The sequence below is a fragment of the Protopterus annectens genome, chromosome 6.part1 (assembly GCF_019279795.1).
Source record: "Protopterus annectens isolate FY-2018-M chromosome 6.part1, PAN1.0, whole genome shotgun sequence".
Lineage (NCBI taxonomy): Eukaryota > Metazoa > Chordata > Ceratodontiformes > Protopteridae > Protopterus > Protopterus annectens.
In genome coordinates, this window is record NC_056738.1 from 390,747,762 (window position 1) to 390,769,437 (window position 21,676).

General features: G+C 38.2%; 1 protein-coding gene across 1 annotated transcript in view; it reads left to right on the forward strand.

The window, feature by feature from the left end:
* Positions 1–339: 339 nt before the first annotated feature.
* Positions 340–21,676, forward strand: part of KCNK4 (potassium two pore domain channel subfamily K member 4) — a 576,554-nt gene continuing 555,217 nt past the window's right edge. Inside the window, exon 1 of the mRNA XM_044075806.1 lies at positions 340–684. The gene's annotated coding sequence lies outside the window, so the exon portion shown is untranslated. The remainder of the gene's footprint in view (positions 685–21,676) is intronic.

Consider the following 21,676-nt stretch of genomic DNA (forward strand, 5'->3'; position numbering starts at 1 on the left):
AGGCAGATGGATAGAAGATGTGGACCAAGAAGCAGATGTTCTTCCTTTGAGCTATGAGTTTCATGTCTATTAGCTAAAACGAAAACTAACACTGTAGTTCAGGTGAGAGCAAAACAAACTTGCACTGTAGTGGATACAAGAGGCTAAAAAACATTTAACTAATTTAATAACAGTATCATCCTGTGGATATAACTCCCTGGTAATATAAAAACAAATATGACATCAGTTATTTGGACTGTGTTTTTTCACTTTATAACTATTTCTGATGTATTGTATTTCTTACACTGATAAGTAAAATGTAAGGTGAAACCTGCTTCATTGGCAGTCTGTACTCTGAGCGACAGAAGCTGCTGCCAGAAGCAAGGAAGGATCATTAACTGAAAGAGAAATTGCAAGTGTGGGCTTCATGGGATTGCTCAAGTGTCTCCTCCCTGCCTGTTCTAGTTCTGAAATCGAGCCTTGCAGGAACGTCTTCTGTATTTCTAGGCTTTCCTACAGTGTGGCAAACTGTGATTTACATCTTCAGCTCAGTTATGGTTGCTAAAAGTCATTTTATTAATTATTGTTATCTAAAGAGGGGCGTATGCTTGATGGGAGTGCTCTGAAGTCTGTCTACTAGCAGGCTGTCTGAAGCTCTCTTTACATGGGGAAACTGCAGCGGTGCTTAATAGAACAGCTAATCAGGTAAGAGTCATCTTGCATTCTTCTTTATTAATCAATATTTAGGTGGCAGTGAGTAGTTATTTTTTATTATGTAACTAAGAAGTGTACTGAACGGAATTTCTGCTTGTTTATTGCATTATTAGCATAAGCTTATCACCTTTCAACTGGAAAACAAAGCTAAGCGGTGATCAGAGCTAGGTATGGATCTCTGTGGTCTTGTTGTACAGTAGGACACATTTGAGCAAGTCAAATTACTGATATTATCATCATGTGCTCTGGTATGTTGCATTTTTGATATGTACTTAACTAATAAGGGTAAGAGAAAGAGAACACTAAGGATTTAATATGCAATGAAATCTGAAACATGAGAATAGAGAGCACAGGATATAAACAATAATCAGCATTGGCCAGTATAGAACAGCTGAATGTTACACAGGCTCCACTGTTGCAATGCTTTTCATTTGCTTTTATTTTCTCTCTTAATTTAGAATCACAAACAAAGACTTGACTTTCTCTATAGCACCCTTTATTTTCTAGAGTACTTAGCAGCGATAATCCCGACAGGTGCTCCAAGGGAAACGGGCATTCACTTGGGCTTGTGTGCTTACATTTTAAGGTCTGTCTATCTGAATGTTGCTGCAAACATGCAATACACTTTCTACACTTCTCCAGAAATGTGAATGTGAGTGCACTGTGTGCACTTGTGTTTGTTTATGTTGTTTGAGGTTAATGCTTTAGCAATAGCCTGCTTTCTGTGAAAACCAATATATGAATATTGGTTAATTGGAAAATTTGTTATTACTGTTCTTCCGGAATGGTTTCCCAAACATTTTTAAGTTTCCATGTCATGTGCAAACAACTGCAATCTTGTGAATTCATACTTGCTCAAAAACTAATGTTCTCCCACATCTCTTGCTGTTTAATAAATCACCTTCCATATATCTGTCCATCCACAACCCTTTTTTTCCCATTTTGCACATGGGTTTAATGTGTCACTTCAATACTGATAATCATCTAAAGCTAAGGCTCACACCCCCGGGTAGCTAGCCCTATGTTGGCTGTTCTTACATACCACACACTTGCACACACACTCACACCTATGACCAATTCAGAGTGTCCAGTCCACCTACTGCATGTCTTTGGAATGTGGGAGGAAACAGGAGCACCCAGAGGAAACCCACACGACCACAGGGAGGACATGCAGACTCCACACAGAAGTCATCCCAGCAGAGAATGGAACCAGAGACCCTCTGTTGACTGGTATTACTCATTTAATGAAATTTGGGGAAAAATACAGCCCAGCTTGACCACTTGTGTTATTAGAAGAAGTGTCTGCCCTTCTAGTTTCCACATGTACTTGGATTATTACAGGAAGTGGTATAAAATGCTTTTGTTGAGGAAGCCTACAGCTTATACGTCTGTCTCTCTGTGGAGAGTTTTCTTGCCTGCTTGCAAGTTTACTGTAGCATGTCCTGTTGTAGGAGTCAGTCATTATGTCACAAGGACAAATCAAGGCATTAATTGCTTAGTTACAACAGTGACAAGACCCATGGTAAGAAGAATGGTTAACTATAACCACATCTTCTACTTGAAGACGATGCAGGTTTTAGCTCTGATATAACTAAAACATGGTTGTTTAGTGTGTAGGTATTCAGATAAAATAATGGCTGCATTAGTCACTACTTCTGTTTAAAAAAAAATGTAAATGTAAACTCTACAAGACCCTACATACACACCTTTTTGTTTTTTTTTTCTTTTTTGTATTTGTATATGGTTTTAAAAAAAAATTGTCAGTAGATTTGACAAGTTGAAGGTGGAGGATATTTGTACCCATGATTGGTCCTAAACTTAAAATTACAGGGCACAATACATCCGAATATAGAATGTCATGCCACTTTACTATAGAAATATTTAATATTAAAAATATTAGTGGTATGTAGTGTGGAGCATGTCATTTTGCAAAACATCCTGGAAGTTTGAGTTTCAGTTATGATTTAAAAGGAGAACAATGCAAGCAGTTATGTCACAGAAATATTTCATATGTGCTCCATATGAAAAACCAGGGAAAAAAATGTTGCATCCTCAAAGTATAATATCTCTGACAGACAGCTTGGTAATGTCTAGACATGCTCAATTATTGGATCATACTGCTTGGCATCCAGCGTGTCTTTTTAGGGAAGGGAAGGATACATACACATAACAGTCAGTGCTTGAGTAGTTAGACATACCTTTATATGTGCATGAGATGGTGAGGACCACTGCACACAAGGCCACTGGCTGAGTGTGTCCAGTTACTCAAGCTGTGAATGTACCATGACTTGTCTCTGCACATTAAAATTGGCTGAGCTTCTTTCACAGTGGGCAGTTTTTTTTCTCAGGTTTGTAAGTTTGCATCTAGCATTTAAAGCAGAATATTGAGGATATGAGATGCTAAAGACCTGCTTTTTGTAGTCCAGGGTACAGGGCCTGAGTCCTTCCACCTCCATTTGCCTACTGTGCTACATGTCACTTAATGAGGCAGTACTCCTGGGCTGTCCATGAAGAGAGACACTTGTGTCTAGTGGACTTATCCAATTAACAAATGAATAAAATAAAAATAAATATCTGCAGTCATATGATGTAGCTCAGAAAATAGTCATATATTTAAGGCTCATTAAATACCAGTAGTCAAACTGGCATATGTAGATACTCCTGCGCAAATATTATGGCCAGACAATAAATTGATACAAAATGGAACATTTTAAAAAAAATGATGATCTGCTGATGACAAAGTTGAGCCTCCTGAGCATATTGCTGTCATTTAATGGAACTTGGTTGAAGAAGTTGTTGTTCCTTTTTTGCTGATTCTCCAAAAAGTGCTCCAAATGGGTCTGACCAAGGTCTTTTATAGTACTAGGGCCATCTCTATGCTTCTTGATTAGCTGTTCTTGATATGATACCACTGGTGATAGCTTTATGGCACTGTCTAGTACCGACTGACTGCTTTCTGTCATCCATTTATTTCAGTGGGACCTCCTTTAGGCATTCTTTATATCAGACGCAGTTTGTCACCACCGATCCCTTTCAGTAGGTATTGCATTAGTTGATGCTTGGCTTCATGCTCCTTTTTATGACCCATTATCAATGGTTTTCTTTAGTTTTATTGAAACCTCATTCTTAATTAGCAAGGCTGTTAATTTGGTACTGTGAGCTACGTGTGTGATCTGGCTTCTGACTTATAAGCAATCTGTAGTTGTAAGAGCATAGTGCTGAGGCCTGAAATGCAAGCACTCTGCCAGATGATGTTCAGACTCCAGACAGATAGAGAACCTCAGATACGGTGAAGGAACAGGCAGGATATTTATTCAAGGATCAGCTGATCAGGTTCTATTTCTGTTTAAAAGTAAACAGATTCTGAAATATGTTTTTGAGGGGTGAAAACAGAGTATTAGCACACAAGAAGGGTCTTTGTTCTCTACACATCCTTTACTTGTATAATTGACTCTAAACTCCCTTTACTTCAAGCGTCTTTATGAGATTTTCTCTTGCTGTGACCAGTGTGCATTTAGACCAATTCTGCATTATCACATAGCTGATCTTTGTAGAATGGCCGTACTGTGGACTTACACCTGTAGTGATGGCTGGCCTATACATGCATAAACTTAATCAGGATTGATTAATGGAACACAGATATTTTCCACCTCAGGGTATCCAGTATTAGTAGAAAGGGCCCTGCTAAGAATCCCCTTATGTTGTGTCAAAGCTAAGGAGTAGTTAACTTGTACAGACTAAAGCCACATCATCAAAAGAAAATATTATTTTCTACTTTTGTATTCTTAATATAGAATTGTTTACCCCACTTGTAGAAGATGTAAAAGACCTCAGACTATTTAGCCATAAGTAAAGTAAAAATAAACAACAACACGACTCGGAACGGTACAATAAAAGCAATGAAAATAAAATAAAAGTACTGAGCCTGCAAGGCTTAAAATAAAACCAACTTTTAATACAGAAGAGAACAAAGTAAAACAAAATAAGCGCTTGCACGGTTATCACACCACTTCATCAGACATTCTCAATACAGCAAGAAAGCAATTAAAATAAGTTTGCAAAGAAACAATCAAACCAATAAAAGACCAGCCTCTAATTAAAAAAGACTATACTAGTGTTTCAGAGGGCGTGCCTTCAAAAATGATTTTAAAGTAAAAACACCATTGAGACCTGGAGGTCTCTCTGCATTAAGAAGCAGTATCCATTTTTGTTCTGCTACTTTGCATGTACTAATAAAAGTCTGTATCACTGAGTGGTCAAGAAATGACGTTTTTAAACCAAAACTTGATTTTCAACATTTCTTCATTTCAACTTACATCGGCTCAAATTGAGATTTTAAATAAGGGTTTATTATTCGTCCCTGCAAGATGAGCAGACCAAGCAGAGTTGCTGAAGGATCTAAGAATGTTAGGTAGATCTTTGACTTTAAAATCTACCTTTAATTCAAATAATATAGGTATGTCTAATATATAAGAAACCTAGCATATTTTCATGAATGTATGTGATGAAACAGGTACTCTTGTAAAAAAAATTGTTAAAATCCATGCTAGAAGTCAACATTTTATTAAAGATGAAAGTCTTCTGCCCACCCCTCACTCTGGGAAACTGTACCACCCTTACTCCCTGGCTGCATCCCTCACATCTGTGACTGCTTAGTGTTCAATGCCAAAGGCAGGCCATACTGGGGAACAGAACAATAACTAGATTTTTTTTCTGGGAGAACCTACTTATCATTGAGTTTGCAGCCTTTTTCAGGGAATTGTGTTCTGGACACCTGTTCAAAGTAAATAGATTCAGTGAAACTTCATTTGTGAACTCAGGCCAGCTCTCAAAGATTAAACATGGGCTTCCTTTTAGTCACTTCTCTTTTTCTAAAGATGAACTGAAAAATACTGTCAGGTTGTCTACTGGGATATTAGTTCTCAAAAGACTTTGGGATGTTTGCCATCTGTATGTCTGACCTTGTATACAGACAGAACTGACAGATGGTAATATACTGTCCATTTAGTTAGTGAGCCTTGACTGCAGTGTGGGCTGTGTTGTTTACAAATGCAGTAAGGCATCGATGTATCAGAATCATTCAATGTTTTTCCTTGTAGGAGGGGTTAACATGCCTGTCTGCAGTTCATTGGAGCTATGTCATTCACTTCTCCTCCTTTTTCTGTCATTGACAGGATTATGGAGTTCATTAATCTTGAACATAATGTCTAAGGCTTATGTGTGTCATTCTGGGAGCTCAGCACTGCTGGCTTCCTTGCTTGACAATTAAGTGTTTGGTAGCCTCTATTGTCAACTGCCAAATGTAAGCTTAGACTATCCATAGCAGTTCCTATTTTCATTAAATTTGCTCACCAAGAATGCATCTATGATTTCCTTGTCTCGCTATCAATTCAGTGAAAAATCAGTTCAGTGAATGGCATTTTCAGTACACTTACGTCGGACATGCCATTCGTAGAACTGTTCATACTGAGATCGTGATGCAGTAAGGATCGGGAGATTTGCCCTTTCCCACTGCAGTACGATCTTGGAGTTGGTATATATAATTAGTGGGGGTGCAGCCCCCACATGAGGGGAATTCAATTAATTGCATTTCCGATGAAATGCTGTTCGGGGAACTGATGGTTCAATGTAGTGATATAGACCCGATTTTCTTCTGTGTGAGTTCTGTCTTTTCTGATTGTAGTGCTGCTTCTTAAGGATTTAATTCACAAAATGAAGTTCTTTTTTGCAGCATAATCTACCATATCAGTGAAAAATATGTACTTAATGTTGTGGTCATGTGGGATTAACTGGAACATTAAAAAATTCTATTTTATATATCTAATGAGTCGTAGAATATAGGAATGAATATTAACAGACATCTGTCGTAATTATCTATGAGAACATTTTTCTTTGAACATTACATATTGAAGGTCTGCATCTCATGATGTGTGTCTGACTGCTGGAGGACTAGGTATCCTTCAGTAACCATCATTATTTAAATATAAAAATAAATGAATATAAGTGTGTGTGTGTGTGTGTGTGTGTGTGTGTGTGTGTGTGTGTGTGTGTGTATGCATTCATATCTATACATTAAAACAAAACAAAATAAATGAACATGCATCATGTGAGGGGCAAAGCCCCTAACACATACACGCAACTGTCAAACAGCCATGACCACAAAGAAAGCGGCATTTAAAGGAGCAAAGTTGCTGTTATGTGACTTTCTTGATGCTGCATTCAATGGCTTATGAAATCAAAAAGAGACATCGACAAGCTGCCTATTTGACAGGCTGCCTGGATACTGTGCATACCTCTCAAGTGTACAGATTTTCACAGAATGTCCACATTTTTGCCTTATATTTTTGCTCGGTTTTTCATAAATTTGTGGCTTTCTGGCAAATTAGTTGCAAATCATTAAAGATTGACATTAGAAAATAATGGCAGACATTTGAGTTTTAGACTTCATACCCTTCAGAAAATTCATGCTAATGCAAAACCTGTTATTCAATCAAATTTCTAAGCTTGCAAGAGTAATATTTAAAAATTGTCCCTATTTGTACCACTTTTTTCATAGCTTTATCCAGATTTCTTATTCTAAGAGGTTGAGAAGTATATATATATGGATCTACTTTTATTAGTCAAAGTTACATTACTTTGACTAACAAATTCCGGAAGAGTGCACTTCAGTGAAAGTGCACTTTTGCGAAAGCTGACTCACCGAAGCACTGTACACTGCGGATAAAGAAATATACCCTTTTCCCCAGTGTAGTGCGATCTTGGAGTTGGTATGTTTAAGTAGCGGAGGTGTGGGGGGTGCAGTGGGGCTTGCACCCCTGCAAAACAATGTTTTTTGTTTATTTTGTATTTATTTTGCCAATTCACCCCTCACACTACCACTACTTAAATATACCAACTCTGAGATCACACTACAGTGGGGAAAAGGATATATTTCCTTATCCCCAATGTACTGTGCTTCGGTGAGTCGGCTTTTGTGAAAATGCACGTTCGCTGAAGTGCACTTTCATGGAAGTGGGGCCGTACTTTTCTTGTTTGAAATAATGTAATTTTGCACAAAAATGTAGACCCATATGTATATGTATATATATATATAATATATATATATATATATATATATATATATATATATATATATATATATATATATATATATATGTATGTTTGTATACACATGTTAGAAGGCACTCTTATGAACTCAGATCACACTGCATACATAAGAATAAGAACAGATTCTACAATTAGATAAACAAAAAATAGCTGTTGAAGGCACAAACCCCAAATGATGCTCTGTTGTTTAAGAACGTGTTTGTTCATAGGTTCATAGGTAGGTACTAGGCTATCTGCCCAAAGGCATTTATAAGCCAAGCCAGAATGTGTTGGCTTTTGCCGCCCCCTTAAATTAGTTCCCTCTGCCTCTGTCCAGCAGAGCTACTGAAGTGATCCCGGGGTAAACTTTCTGCTTCCCATCCACTCGTCAAGGTTTCTCTTGAAGAGTGTTAGCGAGGAACTCTAACTAATATAGATTGGAATCTTGTTCCAAAGCATGGGAAGTCTCTAGGACAGGAGTCTATCTCTCCAGCATGTCCTTGTGGTGAGGTTTAGAACCCTAGAGCGTGTGGCTTGAGGGGATACAGTTTTCTTTAGGTGGAGCATGTCCATCAATTCTGGGTTGAACATGGCCTTGTATGTCAGGCAGAGATCACCTCTGAGTAGGCGGTATGCAACCAAGTACAGCTGGAGTTTCTTCAGTCGAGCTGCATAGGGCATCTGTTTGAGGCCAGTTATCCTCTTGGTGAGATATTTCTGTGGTCTTTCCAGATGTTGCAGGTGTCTTGTAAGGTACATCCCAATTGGAAAATTGTACTCTATGATGGGTCTGATGAGTGATGAGTAGAGGGGCACAATGACCTCTTTTGATCTGGATGCAAACCCTTTTGCGATTAGGTGGGCCACATAGAAGGATCTTCTAACCACTTTGGTAATCTGATTATCAAAGGAGAGATTATTATCTACTTGGATCCCCAGATCCCTTATTATGTTTTCTGTATTTAGGGGGCTATCACCTATGTGGTAGTTTGTGTGTACTTTGTTTTTTCCAAAGGGGATGACTATGCACTTTTTGGCATTTAGCTTGAAGCCATGATTTTGACACCAGGTATCGATCTCAGTGAGACCCTTTTGGAGGATGTCTGTGTCAGCCGAAGAGTCAGTTATAGCCCCTAGTTTGCAGTCGTCTGCGAACTTGGTCAGCCATAGTCCTCCTGTGCTTGCCTGCACCACTTAGAAGTATATGCCGAAGAGGAGGGGTCCTAGGACTGAGCCCTGGGGAATGCCACTTGTAACCGGTTTAGAGTCATACCTAGCACCCGAAACTCTCACCATGTGGGTTCTGTCAGTGAGCCAATTGGCAACCCATCTTGTGACATAGGGGTTTATGTTCAGGCTGGTGAGATTATCTGTAATACCAGAATGGTGAATGGTATTGAAGGCCTTTGCGAGGTCTAGGTATGCTGTGTGTACCACCTTTCCCTCGTCTATAGCCTTGGTAACTCTCTCAAAGAAGTCCACCGGGTTTAGGAGGCATGATCTGCCCTTAACAAAGCTGAACTGGGTAGGGTCCAGTGTTTGGATGTTCCCAATGTCTCTGTTAATGAGTTCCATGATGATGCACTCCATAGCCTTGCAGACCAAGCTAGTCAAGCTTATAGGGCAATAGTTCCCGGGGTCTGTTGTGGCTCCACCTTTGTGAAACGGAATAACCATTGCTGTGCACCACTCTATATGGGTACGTAACCTTAGGAGAGGCTGAGTTTGATCAGTGTGTTTAGGTGAGGGGTTAGTTTGTCTTTGAGCTCGTGTAGGACGCAGCCTGGGACACCGCCCGGTCCCATTGATGCTGTGTTTTTGGCTTTGGAGAGGGCTGTTTTAACCTGATTGTCTGTGATTTCAGGGGCTCTACATTCTTCTTGTATGGTTATGGCCCCTTTTGGGGGTGAGATGGGGTGAAATTTGCACTGAACCTGTCTGCCAGGATGTTGGCAATATCGGTTGGTTCAATGCATTTTGTGCCATTCTGCATTAACTCCGAGCAGATCTAAGCATTGCCACTTAGATTCTTGACATAGCTAAAGAATGCCTTGTGGTTATCTTTGGAGTCCTTGGCAATTTTTCTTTCAAAGCTCGCCTTGGACAGTTTTATGAGGGATCGTAGTTTCTTGCTGATACTGATCAGGGATGTCTTACTTTTAACATGTGTATAGCATTAATTGGCAGAAACAGGAGAACGCCTTAGCTAGACACAATATAGAAAATAAAAACCACCAGTTTAAATGTAACTGTATTGATCAAATGACAGATGATATTGGGGTGGGGGCACACTCATTGAATTTAGAAAAGCTTGAATTATTATGGCAACTCCGACTGGATGCATGCCATTACCCTGGAATAAATGAGATGTGTTAGATTTTGTGTTCTTAAACTTAAAAGTCTGGAAAGATAAATTTCATATTTTATATTTTATACTTGTAGTATGTGTGTTATTTGTGATGAAATATAAGTAGGAATGGAGAAATCTGATAATGTCAAACTTTTTAGAAGAAATTTAGTACTTGAATGTATTTTTATTATGTGTATCACTTTAACTTATGGGGAAGCAAATTTGCACAGCATAATCACATGACACAGCCATTAACTATTTTAAAGAGTGGATTTTGAGTTAGAATGTATCTAATGAAGTTCAAGCATAATCTGGATGAAAAGCGCTTAATAAAGATGTTCTTAACCAACAGAGCATCGTTTGGGGTTTGTCCCTTCAACAGCTATTTTTTGTTTATCTGTTTGTTATACTTTCTGCTGTTGGTCTGGAGATTCTACAATTAAACTTGAACAAAGAAAACAAAAAAGTAGCTTTATCAATGGTTTGAGCAAAGAGAACAAATGGAATAGAAACTGTGCTACAGTGAGGATCCAGAATTTTACCCTTTTCCCCACTGTGGTACGATTTTGGAGTTGATTTTTTTAATTTAGCAGGGGGTTTGGAGGGGGGTGCAGGGGTCCCCTTGCAAAACCATTGATAAAGCTAAATTTCTGTTTTCTTTCTTCAATTTAATCATAGAATCTGTTCTTATGAATGCAGCATGATCTGCATTTATAAGAATGCTTTCTGACATGCACAATAGGTGCTTCAACTTTACAACTTTTGGCAATATGAAGTTTTGCTTATGTAAACTTGTGATGTATTTGTCTCAGTGTTTTAAAGTTTGATGTTTTGGTTATCTGACTATGTAAAGTAGAGCCATTAACATATATATATATATATATATATATATATATATATATATATATATATATATATATATATATATATATATATATCTTAGATACAGATATATGCAGATAAATTTAATCAAGTCTAAAATTATTATATATATCAAAAAGTGAAGCTGCTGTGTCAGTGGGAGTCTGTGATGTAGAACTATTTTTGTCGAATATGGCTTAAAATGTTATGTTTATTTAAATGTGTGTGTGAACAGTCATTCTAGCCCTTACAGTATATGCAAACATTTTAAATCTATTGATTGTTACATATGACATGTAGAATTTGTTTATAACCCATCATTATTACTGATAACACAACTTTTTTTTTCCCATTGACCTGTCTAGAGAGCACTTTTTAGCAACCTCATCTTCCATAATTCTATTAGTGCAGGCCACAGTGTATAGTGCAATAACATTTCAAATTTCATCCACAAAAACAAACACATTTCTTTTAAAAGCTATTACCTTCCTTCTCCTCCTGCGCCATTCATATAGGTCTAAATTCCAAACCACTGGGACAGACTAATGGAAGCAGTCCAGTATCTCTATGTCCAGACACACTCCTAAGGGGAGATAAGAGATTGTAGGTGGAGGTATGTCAAAATTATGCAGAAAAGCTTCCCTTGTCAATGCTTCCATGAATGCAGGTTATGCTAGCTAAAAATAATGTAGTTCTATAACATTATGTGCTGACGAATTACATTGTCTGTTGAGGGTATAATCTGACATTCCCCAAGGCATTGCAACACTGACCAAGGGAAGCAATGACTCATTTGCAGTGAATACATTCACATACAATGAAATATGGTAACATAACTGTAATATAGTGGCAGCCAACATTGCAGTGTGTGTGGAGATAACAAAGTAAAGCAGTCATCATCTGCACATGCTATTATGCATATTGAGGCTAGAAATACAGCAACAGAATCCCTATGGATAGGTAATCTTTGGGCCTTTTAGTCCAGGAGTGGTATCTGCAGGTGGGTGTTGTGGGAGTAGAAGACATCTTCTACATAGACAGACTACAGAATACATTGCTGACCCAGTATTGGAGGAGAGGTTCAAGTGCCATATGATTTATAGAATGCCAGCATGGGGGAAGCAGTTGTGGGGGTTATGGACAACTGCTGTATGGGAAGGGGGATATGGGACAGGAAACAGATATACCAGCTACTTTACAGTAATATATGGGTGACCCACTTCCAGATCCTACATAGTTTACTATTCTGCTTGCTCATGTTAGACTGAAACATACTATTTCTGAGACTGTTATGCACTGCGGTGAAAATTTCTCACATCTCCAATGCTGTGTGATCATTGAGATAGTGTTTCAAGGGGCTTGTCTCCCTGCAGAAAAGACTTATTTTGAGCTGTTCCATTACATTGAATGCAATAGCTAGAGTCTGTGCCTCTTGGATCCATATGTTGTGATCTGAGAACTTGTGTTGGTTTCCCAGACCAGAACCATTAAATATAGGGATGGGTGGTGCTTGATCAATATATGCAAAGCAATCTAGCTTAGAAACAGGACTGTATGTGGTGCCCAAGAGCTATTAACCCGTGCAAAGATCAGACACTTCCATTTTTGTATGTATACATAAAACTAGACATGTTAAATATCTGCAAAGCTCATAATACAGAACATGAGATATAAACCCACGGTGGTGGGTGCTAGCTTAGCGTTGTCACTCTCACAGTAAAGCGCCGTCGATTTCTTTCTCAGCTAGGATGTCTCATGGAACACCTGTCACAAGTTATATATTCGTTGAAGGTTGTGCATCAGGGCTGGTAACTCGGCACGTAAAAATCAACTACCAATCATTAGCGGACCAGAGTTCCGATGTGGCGACCCCTAACCGGGAAAAGCAGAAGAGCATACACACACACACACATATATATATATATATATATATATATATATATATATATATATATATATATTAACTAATAGACATATTTTTCTCCTTTCAGTAAAGTTATGCTTACCATAAACCCACATATGAAGCACATGGCTACACATATTAAACTACCACTACACCACAGGATTTAAATTTTAGAACCTGAATGCTGTTGCTTTCCCTTGCATAACTTCGCTACACACTTTGCCATTGTGATGGCATGATTTAGCAACATGACATTTTCCACACAGCAGGGCACATTTGAATATATTCAATGTGTGCTGCCAGTTTTTACTTGCCTTTGAGTTTTGGGCAATAATTTGTCAGAATTTGTTGTACTGAGTGCACACGATAATACCCATGAAGGTTTGTGTGCTTGCTCATTTGCTTATTTCATCTGGGTTAGTACACCTTATTTTGGAATCATAATTGTGAATTTGTCTGTTATAAGCTTGGGATAATGGGGTGGGGGGGGCAAATGGCTAAAATCAGAGACATTTTAAATATTGCTCTTAGAAAGTTGCTAGAATAACAGATTTTGCATTAACTTGCATTTTTTTCTGAAGGATCTGAAGTCTGAAACTGGAGTGAGTTGTATCCTCAATAATTTGCCAGAAAACCACACATTTTATAAAGAACAGACTAAAAGTTTAAAGCAAAATCTGGACATTTTGCAAAATTCTGGGGAGGTGAAAGACAGAACTTGATCTCAAAATGGTATAGCTCACGTGCACATACATTTTAGTAACTAAGTATAACATGTTGCAATATCTACTCTGACTTTTTATGTATACAACAAACGTCCTCCTGGATTATGAATAATGATGAAATAAACACTAGACTAGTGAAATTATACAGGATGAAGTACACAATTAAAATGTATTGCAAAACTGTGAACTTCATTAACTCTTGCATTCATTCATACTTTCTTCCCTTTCCAGCCTTTATATTTCTTTATTCTTTTAGAAATACAATTCTCCAAATAAAATTGTGTATGTGTGTGTGTTTGTCCTTGTGCATGAATTCATGGTTAGATGTCCAAGTAGATGTCGATAATTAGCTTTTGTTACTCCAAGTTCTGGTGCCACTACTTTTAGGAGTTGTACTTTCTCCTGGACTGCAGGAGGTTCAGAGTTAGTGTATGTAGTTAACAGATATGTGGTTTGCAATGTCAACCCCTCACCTAGGCATGTCTTAATAAAAGCTTATCACAGTAGATACACAGATTGATAAAGAGAATCTATCAGCATGACATTATTTTCCATAATGATATACAGCTTAGCATTTCCTTGTATACTTTTTGTCAAAGTACATGGAACATAACTTATGAGGACACTAACTGAGAGTGGTGCCTGCATCCTGTAATAGATATGACTTTCAGCTCTTAAAAAAAAATTCTTATTTATGGAGCCAAGTAAAATCCTCTTTGTGACCTTTGTAGACCTAGGAAATAAAACTCTCCACGTTGGATTACGATAGGGCTTGGAAGCACTATCCGTTAGACAGCAGTTCCTGTTTATAACCTTTATATTAGAGGTTCCAAGCAACAAGATGATCACTCACATCTATGAAATGAAAGTTTTGGAAAGCAATGACTAGTATACTGACTATACTAATCGTATCTCTGTTTTGGCCACGTCATTACTTGCACTGACTCAATTGTCCTCCGAATGGCATAGACTCTACAATGTACTCGGGTAACATGAAGTAGCAGCTTCTCTAACGACAATGCCTGAATAACTTTCCTAGCATTGTTAAACTTAACTGGAGTCTATCACAACACTATTAAAAAAAACACTTCTTTCAAAGATGGAACAATGTCAGACATTGACCCCAGGAATGATGCCCCCTCCCTAGCTTTATAAGATAGGGAACATCTCCTCTAACTACAGTAATTGATCATTTTATCAACATTTATGCTCCTAAAGTTCAGAAAGCAAATCATCTGAATAACTATTGCTTTGTCATGCTGCTTCATCCAAATGCCAATATTATGGAGAAAAATACGGAGGAAAAAATATGCAAAAGGAACTTTAAGGTCAGCATAATGTTATTTATATCCAACCATGAATATAGGCTCATAGAAAAGGTTTTCAAGGTAAAAAAAAAAAAAAACAGTCCATCCAACAAATACATCAGTGAACACTCACAAAAGATAATTAAAGACATCTTTAACTAAATGCAGGTTCTTATGGGTGAACAACAAACTGAAACAGGTTTCCCCCTTATAGCTTAATCAACATAAGTACTATTTGTAAAACATTACCTGATACATTATGGATATTTTTTGTGCTTATCTCCATCCTCCTTATTCTATTAAAAGTTTACTTGCACTTTTTAGGGACATAACAAGTTTATCTATGTCCTTGGCACAGCATCAGAGCTATTAGATTCTCCTTACCCTCCTTAAACCTACTATATTTAGACTGCTAGCAAAAAAAAAAAATGCCTCATACAAACTTTTGCAGCACAAGCACCATTGACAAAAATGGATTAAGTCATGACTTTGACCAGATGACCCAGGTTCAGTTAGGTTCGCTCTCTGAAGAAGTTGGCTTTGGCAGAGTGGGAAATGTAGGGCATTTGCTGGCATGTCCACTAGGGACATTATCTGTGGTTGGTCCTCTTTTAGATCTTAGCAACTGTGTCTGTATCAGGCTTGTCTGACTTTCAGCAGATGAACATGTGTAGCAGCATGCATGGACATTTCTCCCAAGCAAGCATTAACATAAGCCACAGGCATAATATGGGAAGAGATGTCGAAGATGGGTTCCACACCACCAGAATGATAGCCTGCATCTACAGTTGACTATTGCCTCATTGAGGAATGGCTGGACCTATGGGATTTCACCCAGACCGTGGAATGAATGGATTGTAGGTCTCTTGGCCTGGGAATGATTGATCTGGCACTCACAGGGACAGGTGGGTGTGGCAGTAGGGCTGGTCAGCACTTTATGGATGTAGTAAAACAAATATCTTACACAACACCAAAAAATGCTGCTAACCCAAATCTACTCCTCGAAGTGAAATAATTATTCTTTTTAAAATGAAAAACAAAGAAAATATAAAATAAAATGTAAAATAAAAACACATTGACTTGAAGTATCAACAATGAACTGTCCAGAACCACACAAAAAAGGATCTAATTGAAATGAGAACAAATGCATTCATGTTGAAATATAGTTTCTCAAGTATTGTGAAATAACCACCTTGCATGTGCCCCATGACCATTACGTCAATAAATGAATCTCATAAAAGCCTAGATTTTAAAACTGGAATTAAATTATGTAAGCCATTCAGACCAAGAAAAGGAGTAGCATTCAAATGAATCATCTACTTATTCTATTTATACTCTGCTAGTTTGGCTGCATTACTTGTAGCTGTACCTTTTATGCCAGTGTTTACGTTCAAAGGAATGATTCATTTATACTTAAATGATTCAGGTGTGAGTAGCACCCTGGTACACTGAAAAGCATTGCTGCCTCACTGCATGACGTTCTCTGGTTTAATTTTTGGCAAAGATACCTTCTGCAAAGAGTCTGCATATCATCCTTATGTTCATGTGGGCTTTCTCTGGATACTCTGGTGCCCTCCCACCTGCCAGTGGTATCTGGTTGATAAATTGGCATATCTAAATTATCCCTAGGTGTGTTTGGAGTGCATTAGTGATACAGAAGAAAAGTCTGATGATCTGCATCCGTTTTCTATTTGCCTAGTGAACTCTGTGAATGTGTTCACAGGGTTATTTAAAGAGTCAAATGCAATTTGTAAGCATGGATGGATGGAATTCAGTTACACCAGTTACACTGCCACCTTTCATTCCAGTCTTTATGTAAAATCATGCAGTGAAGACACCTTAGGGTATATGTTGAGTGTCCCTTTCAAGTCAGGAATGGTATAAAAAGGGTAATGAGTGCTGTTTAAGATTTCCAGCCTTGACATTTTTTTTGCATGTTATCATTATGGTAAACTAACATCCAATATTTAAAAATGTGTGTGTTTGTGCAAACCGATATTTGAAAGTGTAGTCTTGAAAATAGAAAAATAGGGCACATATTGTTAACAACCCACCCATACTGGAATGGAACTGTGACATAAAAGTAGATGTAGCATTTTGGGCTTTTGAGCCTTTGAAAGCAACATTTAAACACTGGGGAACATGCAGACTGGTGGAAACAATGCAGTATTGTCCACCAATAAGCTGCATTCTGAAATGCCCAATGGGGGAGGGAAGGGTCACCAAGTGGAGCTGTGATATTCTGTATTACATCTTATAGTAACAATCATATATCATAAAGTATTTTAAAATTAATTCTGAAAGGTAATATTTGACATTGTAGATGTCCTTCATATTAATCAATGCTGCAGTAGCCTTAGGTATATGGGTTGTATCCTGCCAAGGATATAATCGCCAACCAGCTTCCAAAGCTTCAGGGCACCTTCCACACATCCAACTGTCAAGCAGCTCAAGATGAGTTTACTGAAAGATGAGTTTACATGGGAAGCATTTCATAGCTTTCCTTTCAGCGAAGCACACGCTCCTCTGTGGCTTTTGAGGCTCAATGGTTGGCTTGTGCTTTCCTTTGCTGGGCAGATAAGTTCCCTTTGTGGAAAAACTTCCATTTTCTTACATTTCCTGATGTTTTATTACATTCCTCTTCAAGAAAGTTATTTTAAAGCTAGGAGCGCTGTGTTTTAACAGACTATTTCAATGTAAGGAACAAAATAAGCAGGCAACGATGTTTTCTTTTTAAAAAATGATTGAACTTCTGGTTAGCGCTTTCGTCAAGTCTCCATACTCTCAACTTCATCAGACAATTCATAACAGATAACAGCCATATTTAAAAGGCTCAGTAATAGTCACATGTTCAAACACTCCCCATGTTTACATATCACATGATACAGTCCTCATTTTTTATATATGTATTTATAAAACACAGTACAAAACAGTGTAAGAAACTTCTCTGTGTGGAAGATTTTCAGTCCATATATTTCTAGTTAATCACTGTATATTAATCAGATCAGACAATAGTAGTAGTAGAAGTAGCGAACTTAAACTCGTCTTAAGTCAAATCAAAACAAAACAAAAAATAATAATAGAAAATATATAATTGTACAGCATTACTAAGCATTCGAAAGTAATCCAAGCAAGGCAGGCAGTCTGTTTCCAGTCGAAAATCCTTTATTAAGTACACAGACAAGCGATCCAAGTAAAACAAAAATAGAGTAATAATTTCCTCACAAGCTTTCTAAATATATACTTTATATCGGCATGGAAGTGGTTTATTGTGCTGTAAAACAAAGTGTTATTGGTACACATGTTAAATTCACATCCCTTCCCCCATCAGTGAGACATTCGAGCTGGTCCTGCCCTACTTAGTAGCTGTCATAATAATATATAATCCTTATACTGGAAAGTATTAGGGTACAACCCAACACCCTAATAATGGGCAATTTCAACTAACCCACCATTAACTGGGAAAACTACTTATGTACCAACTCTTTTGCTCAACGTTTTCTAGAATTCATAAATTCCAACGCCTTGGATCAACTTATTCACACCCCCACCAGGGGCAGCAATATCCTAGACCTGGTCATTACCAACATGGGAAACTGGTGTTCCACACCAGAGGTCAATTCCTCGTTGGTCAGATCCGACCACAAGCTAATCAGCCTAGACATCCACATCCCACCCCCAGCCCCAGTTAGGGAAACCATCGTAAAAAACTTCTCAAAAGCCAACTTCACACTTCTTAAGACAGAAGTGGCAAACTTCATGACACTCATGCAGACAGACAATAGAGGTATAACTGCTGAATCCTACACAAATGCACTTTATAAGTACTTACACAAGTGCATGGATCATGCTATCCCTAATAGAACCAAGATGTTATCCTCCAAAAAAAGGAAGCCAATCTGGTGGTCCTCTGCCATAAACAAACTCTACAACAGAAGAAAGAAACTGTTGCAAAAAAGAGTAAAATCCCATGACTGGAGAAACTCCCTGGTCAACCTCAGTAAGAAGCTGAGATCCCTCATAAAATCCTCCAAAGCTAGTTACGAAAACAAAATTGCCACTGACTCTAAAGACAACCACAAAGCATTCTATAGCTATGTCAAGAATCTAAATGGGAACACTCAGATCTGCTCTGAGTTACAGCATAATGGCACTAAATATACAGAACCAACTGATATTGCCAACATCCTAGCAGACAGATTCAGTGCTAACTTTACCCTCTTCTCACCCCCTAGAGGGCCCATCTCTATACCGGAAGAATGCAAAGTTCCTATAATCATGGCTGCACAGGTAAAAAACACACTCTCCAAAGCCAAGAACACAGCATCCATGGGACCTGACAATATCCCAGGCTGCATTCTACATGAACTACAGAATGAACTGGCACCCTACCTAAGTACCATGTTCAATCATAGCCTCACCTCAGGCTTTGTACCCACTGAATGGCGCACCATGACAGTTATCCCACTCCACAAAGGGGGAGCCATGACGGACCCCGGGAACTACCGCCCCATTAGCCTGATGAGCCTGGTCTGCAAGGCCATGGAACGTATCATCGTGGAACTCATAAACAAAGACATTGGTAATCTCCAAACTCTGGACCCTACTCAGTTTGGATTTGTAAAAGGCAGATCATGTCTCCTAAACCTGATTGACTTCTTTGAAGCAGTCACCAAAGCCATAGATGAGGGTAAAATGGTTCACACAGCTTATCTAGATCTCGCCAAGGCTTTCGACACCATCCCCCACTCTGGAATTATAGATAAGTTCACTAAACTAGGTATAAATCCCTATGTCACAAGATGGGTTGCCAACTGGCTCACGGACAGAACCCACACTGAGAAAGTAGCGGATTCCAAATCCGACATCAGGCCAGTGACAAGTGGAGTACCACAGGGTTCAGTCCTGGGTCCTCTCCTGTTTGGTACCTACTTCTCTGAAGTACAGGCCAACACAGAAGGTCTTTGGCTAACAAAGTTTGCAGATGACTGCAAACTAGGAGCCATAATCGAAACTTCTAACGATGTGGCAAACTACAAAAGGGCCTCGCTGAGACAGATACCTGGTGTCAAAGCCATGGCCTGAAGCTCAATGCCAAAAAGTGTATTGTCATCCCCTTTAGTAAAAACTCTGTACCCATGAACTACCACATAGCTGGTAGTCTACTTAATGCCGAAAATGTGATAAGAGACCTTGGGACACAGGTGGACAGTAGTCTCTCCTTTGATAATCACATCGCCACAGTGGTCAGGAAATCCTTCTACGTGACTCATCTCATCACAAAAGGATTCTCATCCCAAAAAAAAGAGGTAATTGTTCCCCTCTACTCATCACTCATTAGACCCATTATAGAGTACAACGCCCCTTTTGGTATGTACCTCACAAGACATCTACAACAACTGGAAAGACCACAGAGATACCTCACAAAGAGGATTACTGGCCTCAAACAGATACCCTATGCAGACCGTCTCAAAAAACTACAGCTTTACTCCATCGCATATCGCCTACTCAGGGGCGATCTGTGCCTAACATACAAAGCTATGTCAAACCCAGAGCTGTTGGACATGCTCCACTTAAAGAAATCCCAATCCCTCCAAGCTACATGCTCTAGGGACCTTAACCTTGTCATCACAATAAACAGAACATGCTGGAGGGATAGATTCCTGTCCCAGAGACTTCCCATACTCTGGAACAGACTACCTATCTATGTCAAACAGAGCTCCTCATTAGCACTCTTCAAGAAAAATCTTGATGATTGGATGGGAAATGGGAAATTCACCCTGGGGATCACTTCTGTGGCTCTGCTCGACAGGGGCACAGGAAAATAATTTTCTTGGGTGGCGAAAGCCAGGGTACATTTTTTGGCTAGGCTTGTATGGGCCCTAGGGCCGATAGCCTAGTACCTACCTATGAACCTTATGTACTTTAAATCAAATTTATAATGATGTGGTACCTCTTATTTAACCAGATTATTAAGTGGATTATTAAGTATGTGATTTTATCCAAGACAATATACTACGTGGCTGGAAATATATCAACCTTAGTTCATTTGACAATCAAAAAAAATATATAAATATATACATATACATTTTGCATGTAAAAATCAATTTCTATTTTCATAACCTATTGTTAACAAAGATCGCTTTCGTCCTTCTAGACTTCTTCAGGTCTGTGTACAAGAACCCTAAAAACAATCTATAAAAAAATATTTAATTGTATAATTAGTCAATATTGTTATTACACATCATTTTGAATAAAGTGGGAAAAAGAACCAGAAAAAAATAAAAATAAGAAAAAATGTATGTATGATGATGGAAACAAAATATACACTTAAATTACAACTGATTTAAAATGGTATTTAAAACCAACTGGTAGAATAAAATAAAATAAAATACAATTAGTCATGTAAACAATGTGGCAATTTTCTAAGTTCCAGTGCACTTTTTAATGAACACTAGTAGTTTAGTCCAGGGTTCCTAAAAGAGTTCAGCTTTAATTGCCACATGAGTTCATGTTTCTCCAGAATATTTGGGATGTCTCCTTCAAGATCACCCATGTCTATGTGCTCCAGGATCTGGAACTTAAAACTTGTGTGTCTTTTATGAAGAGAAAGGTGTTTGGGTAGTGCATTATTTTTACATCCAGAGCGAATTTCTGACAGATGACATGAAATTTTATTTACAGTCTTGACCACATAGAATGCATCACATTCATTGCACTGTGCCCTGTAAATTACTTTTGTAATGTTACA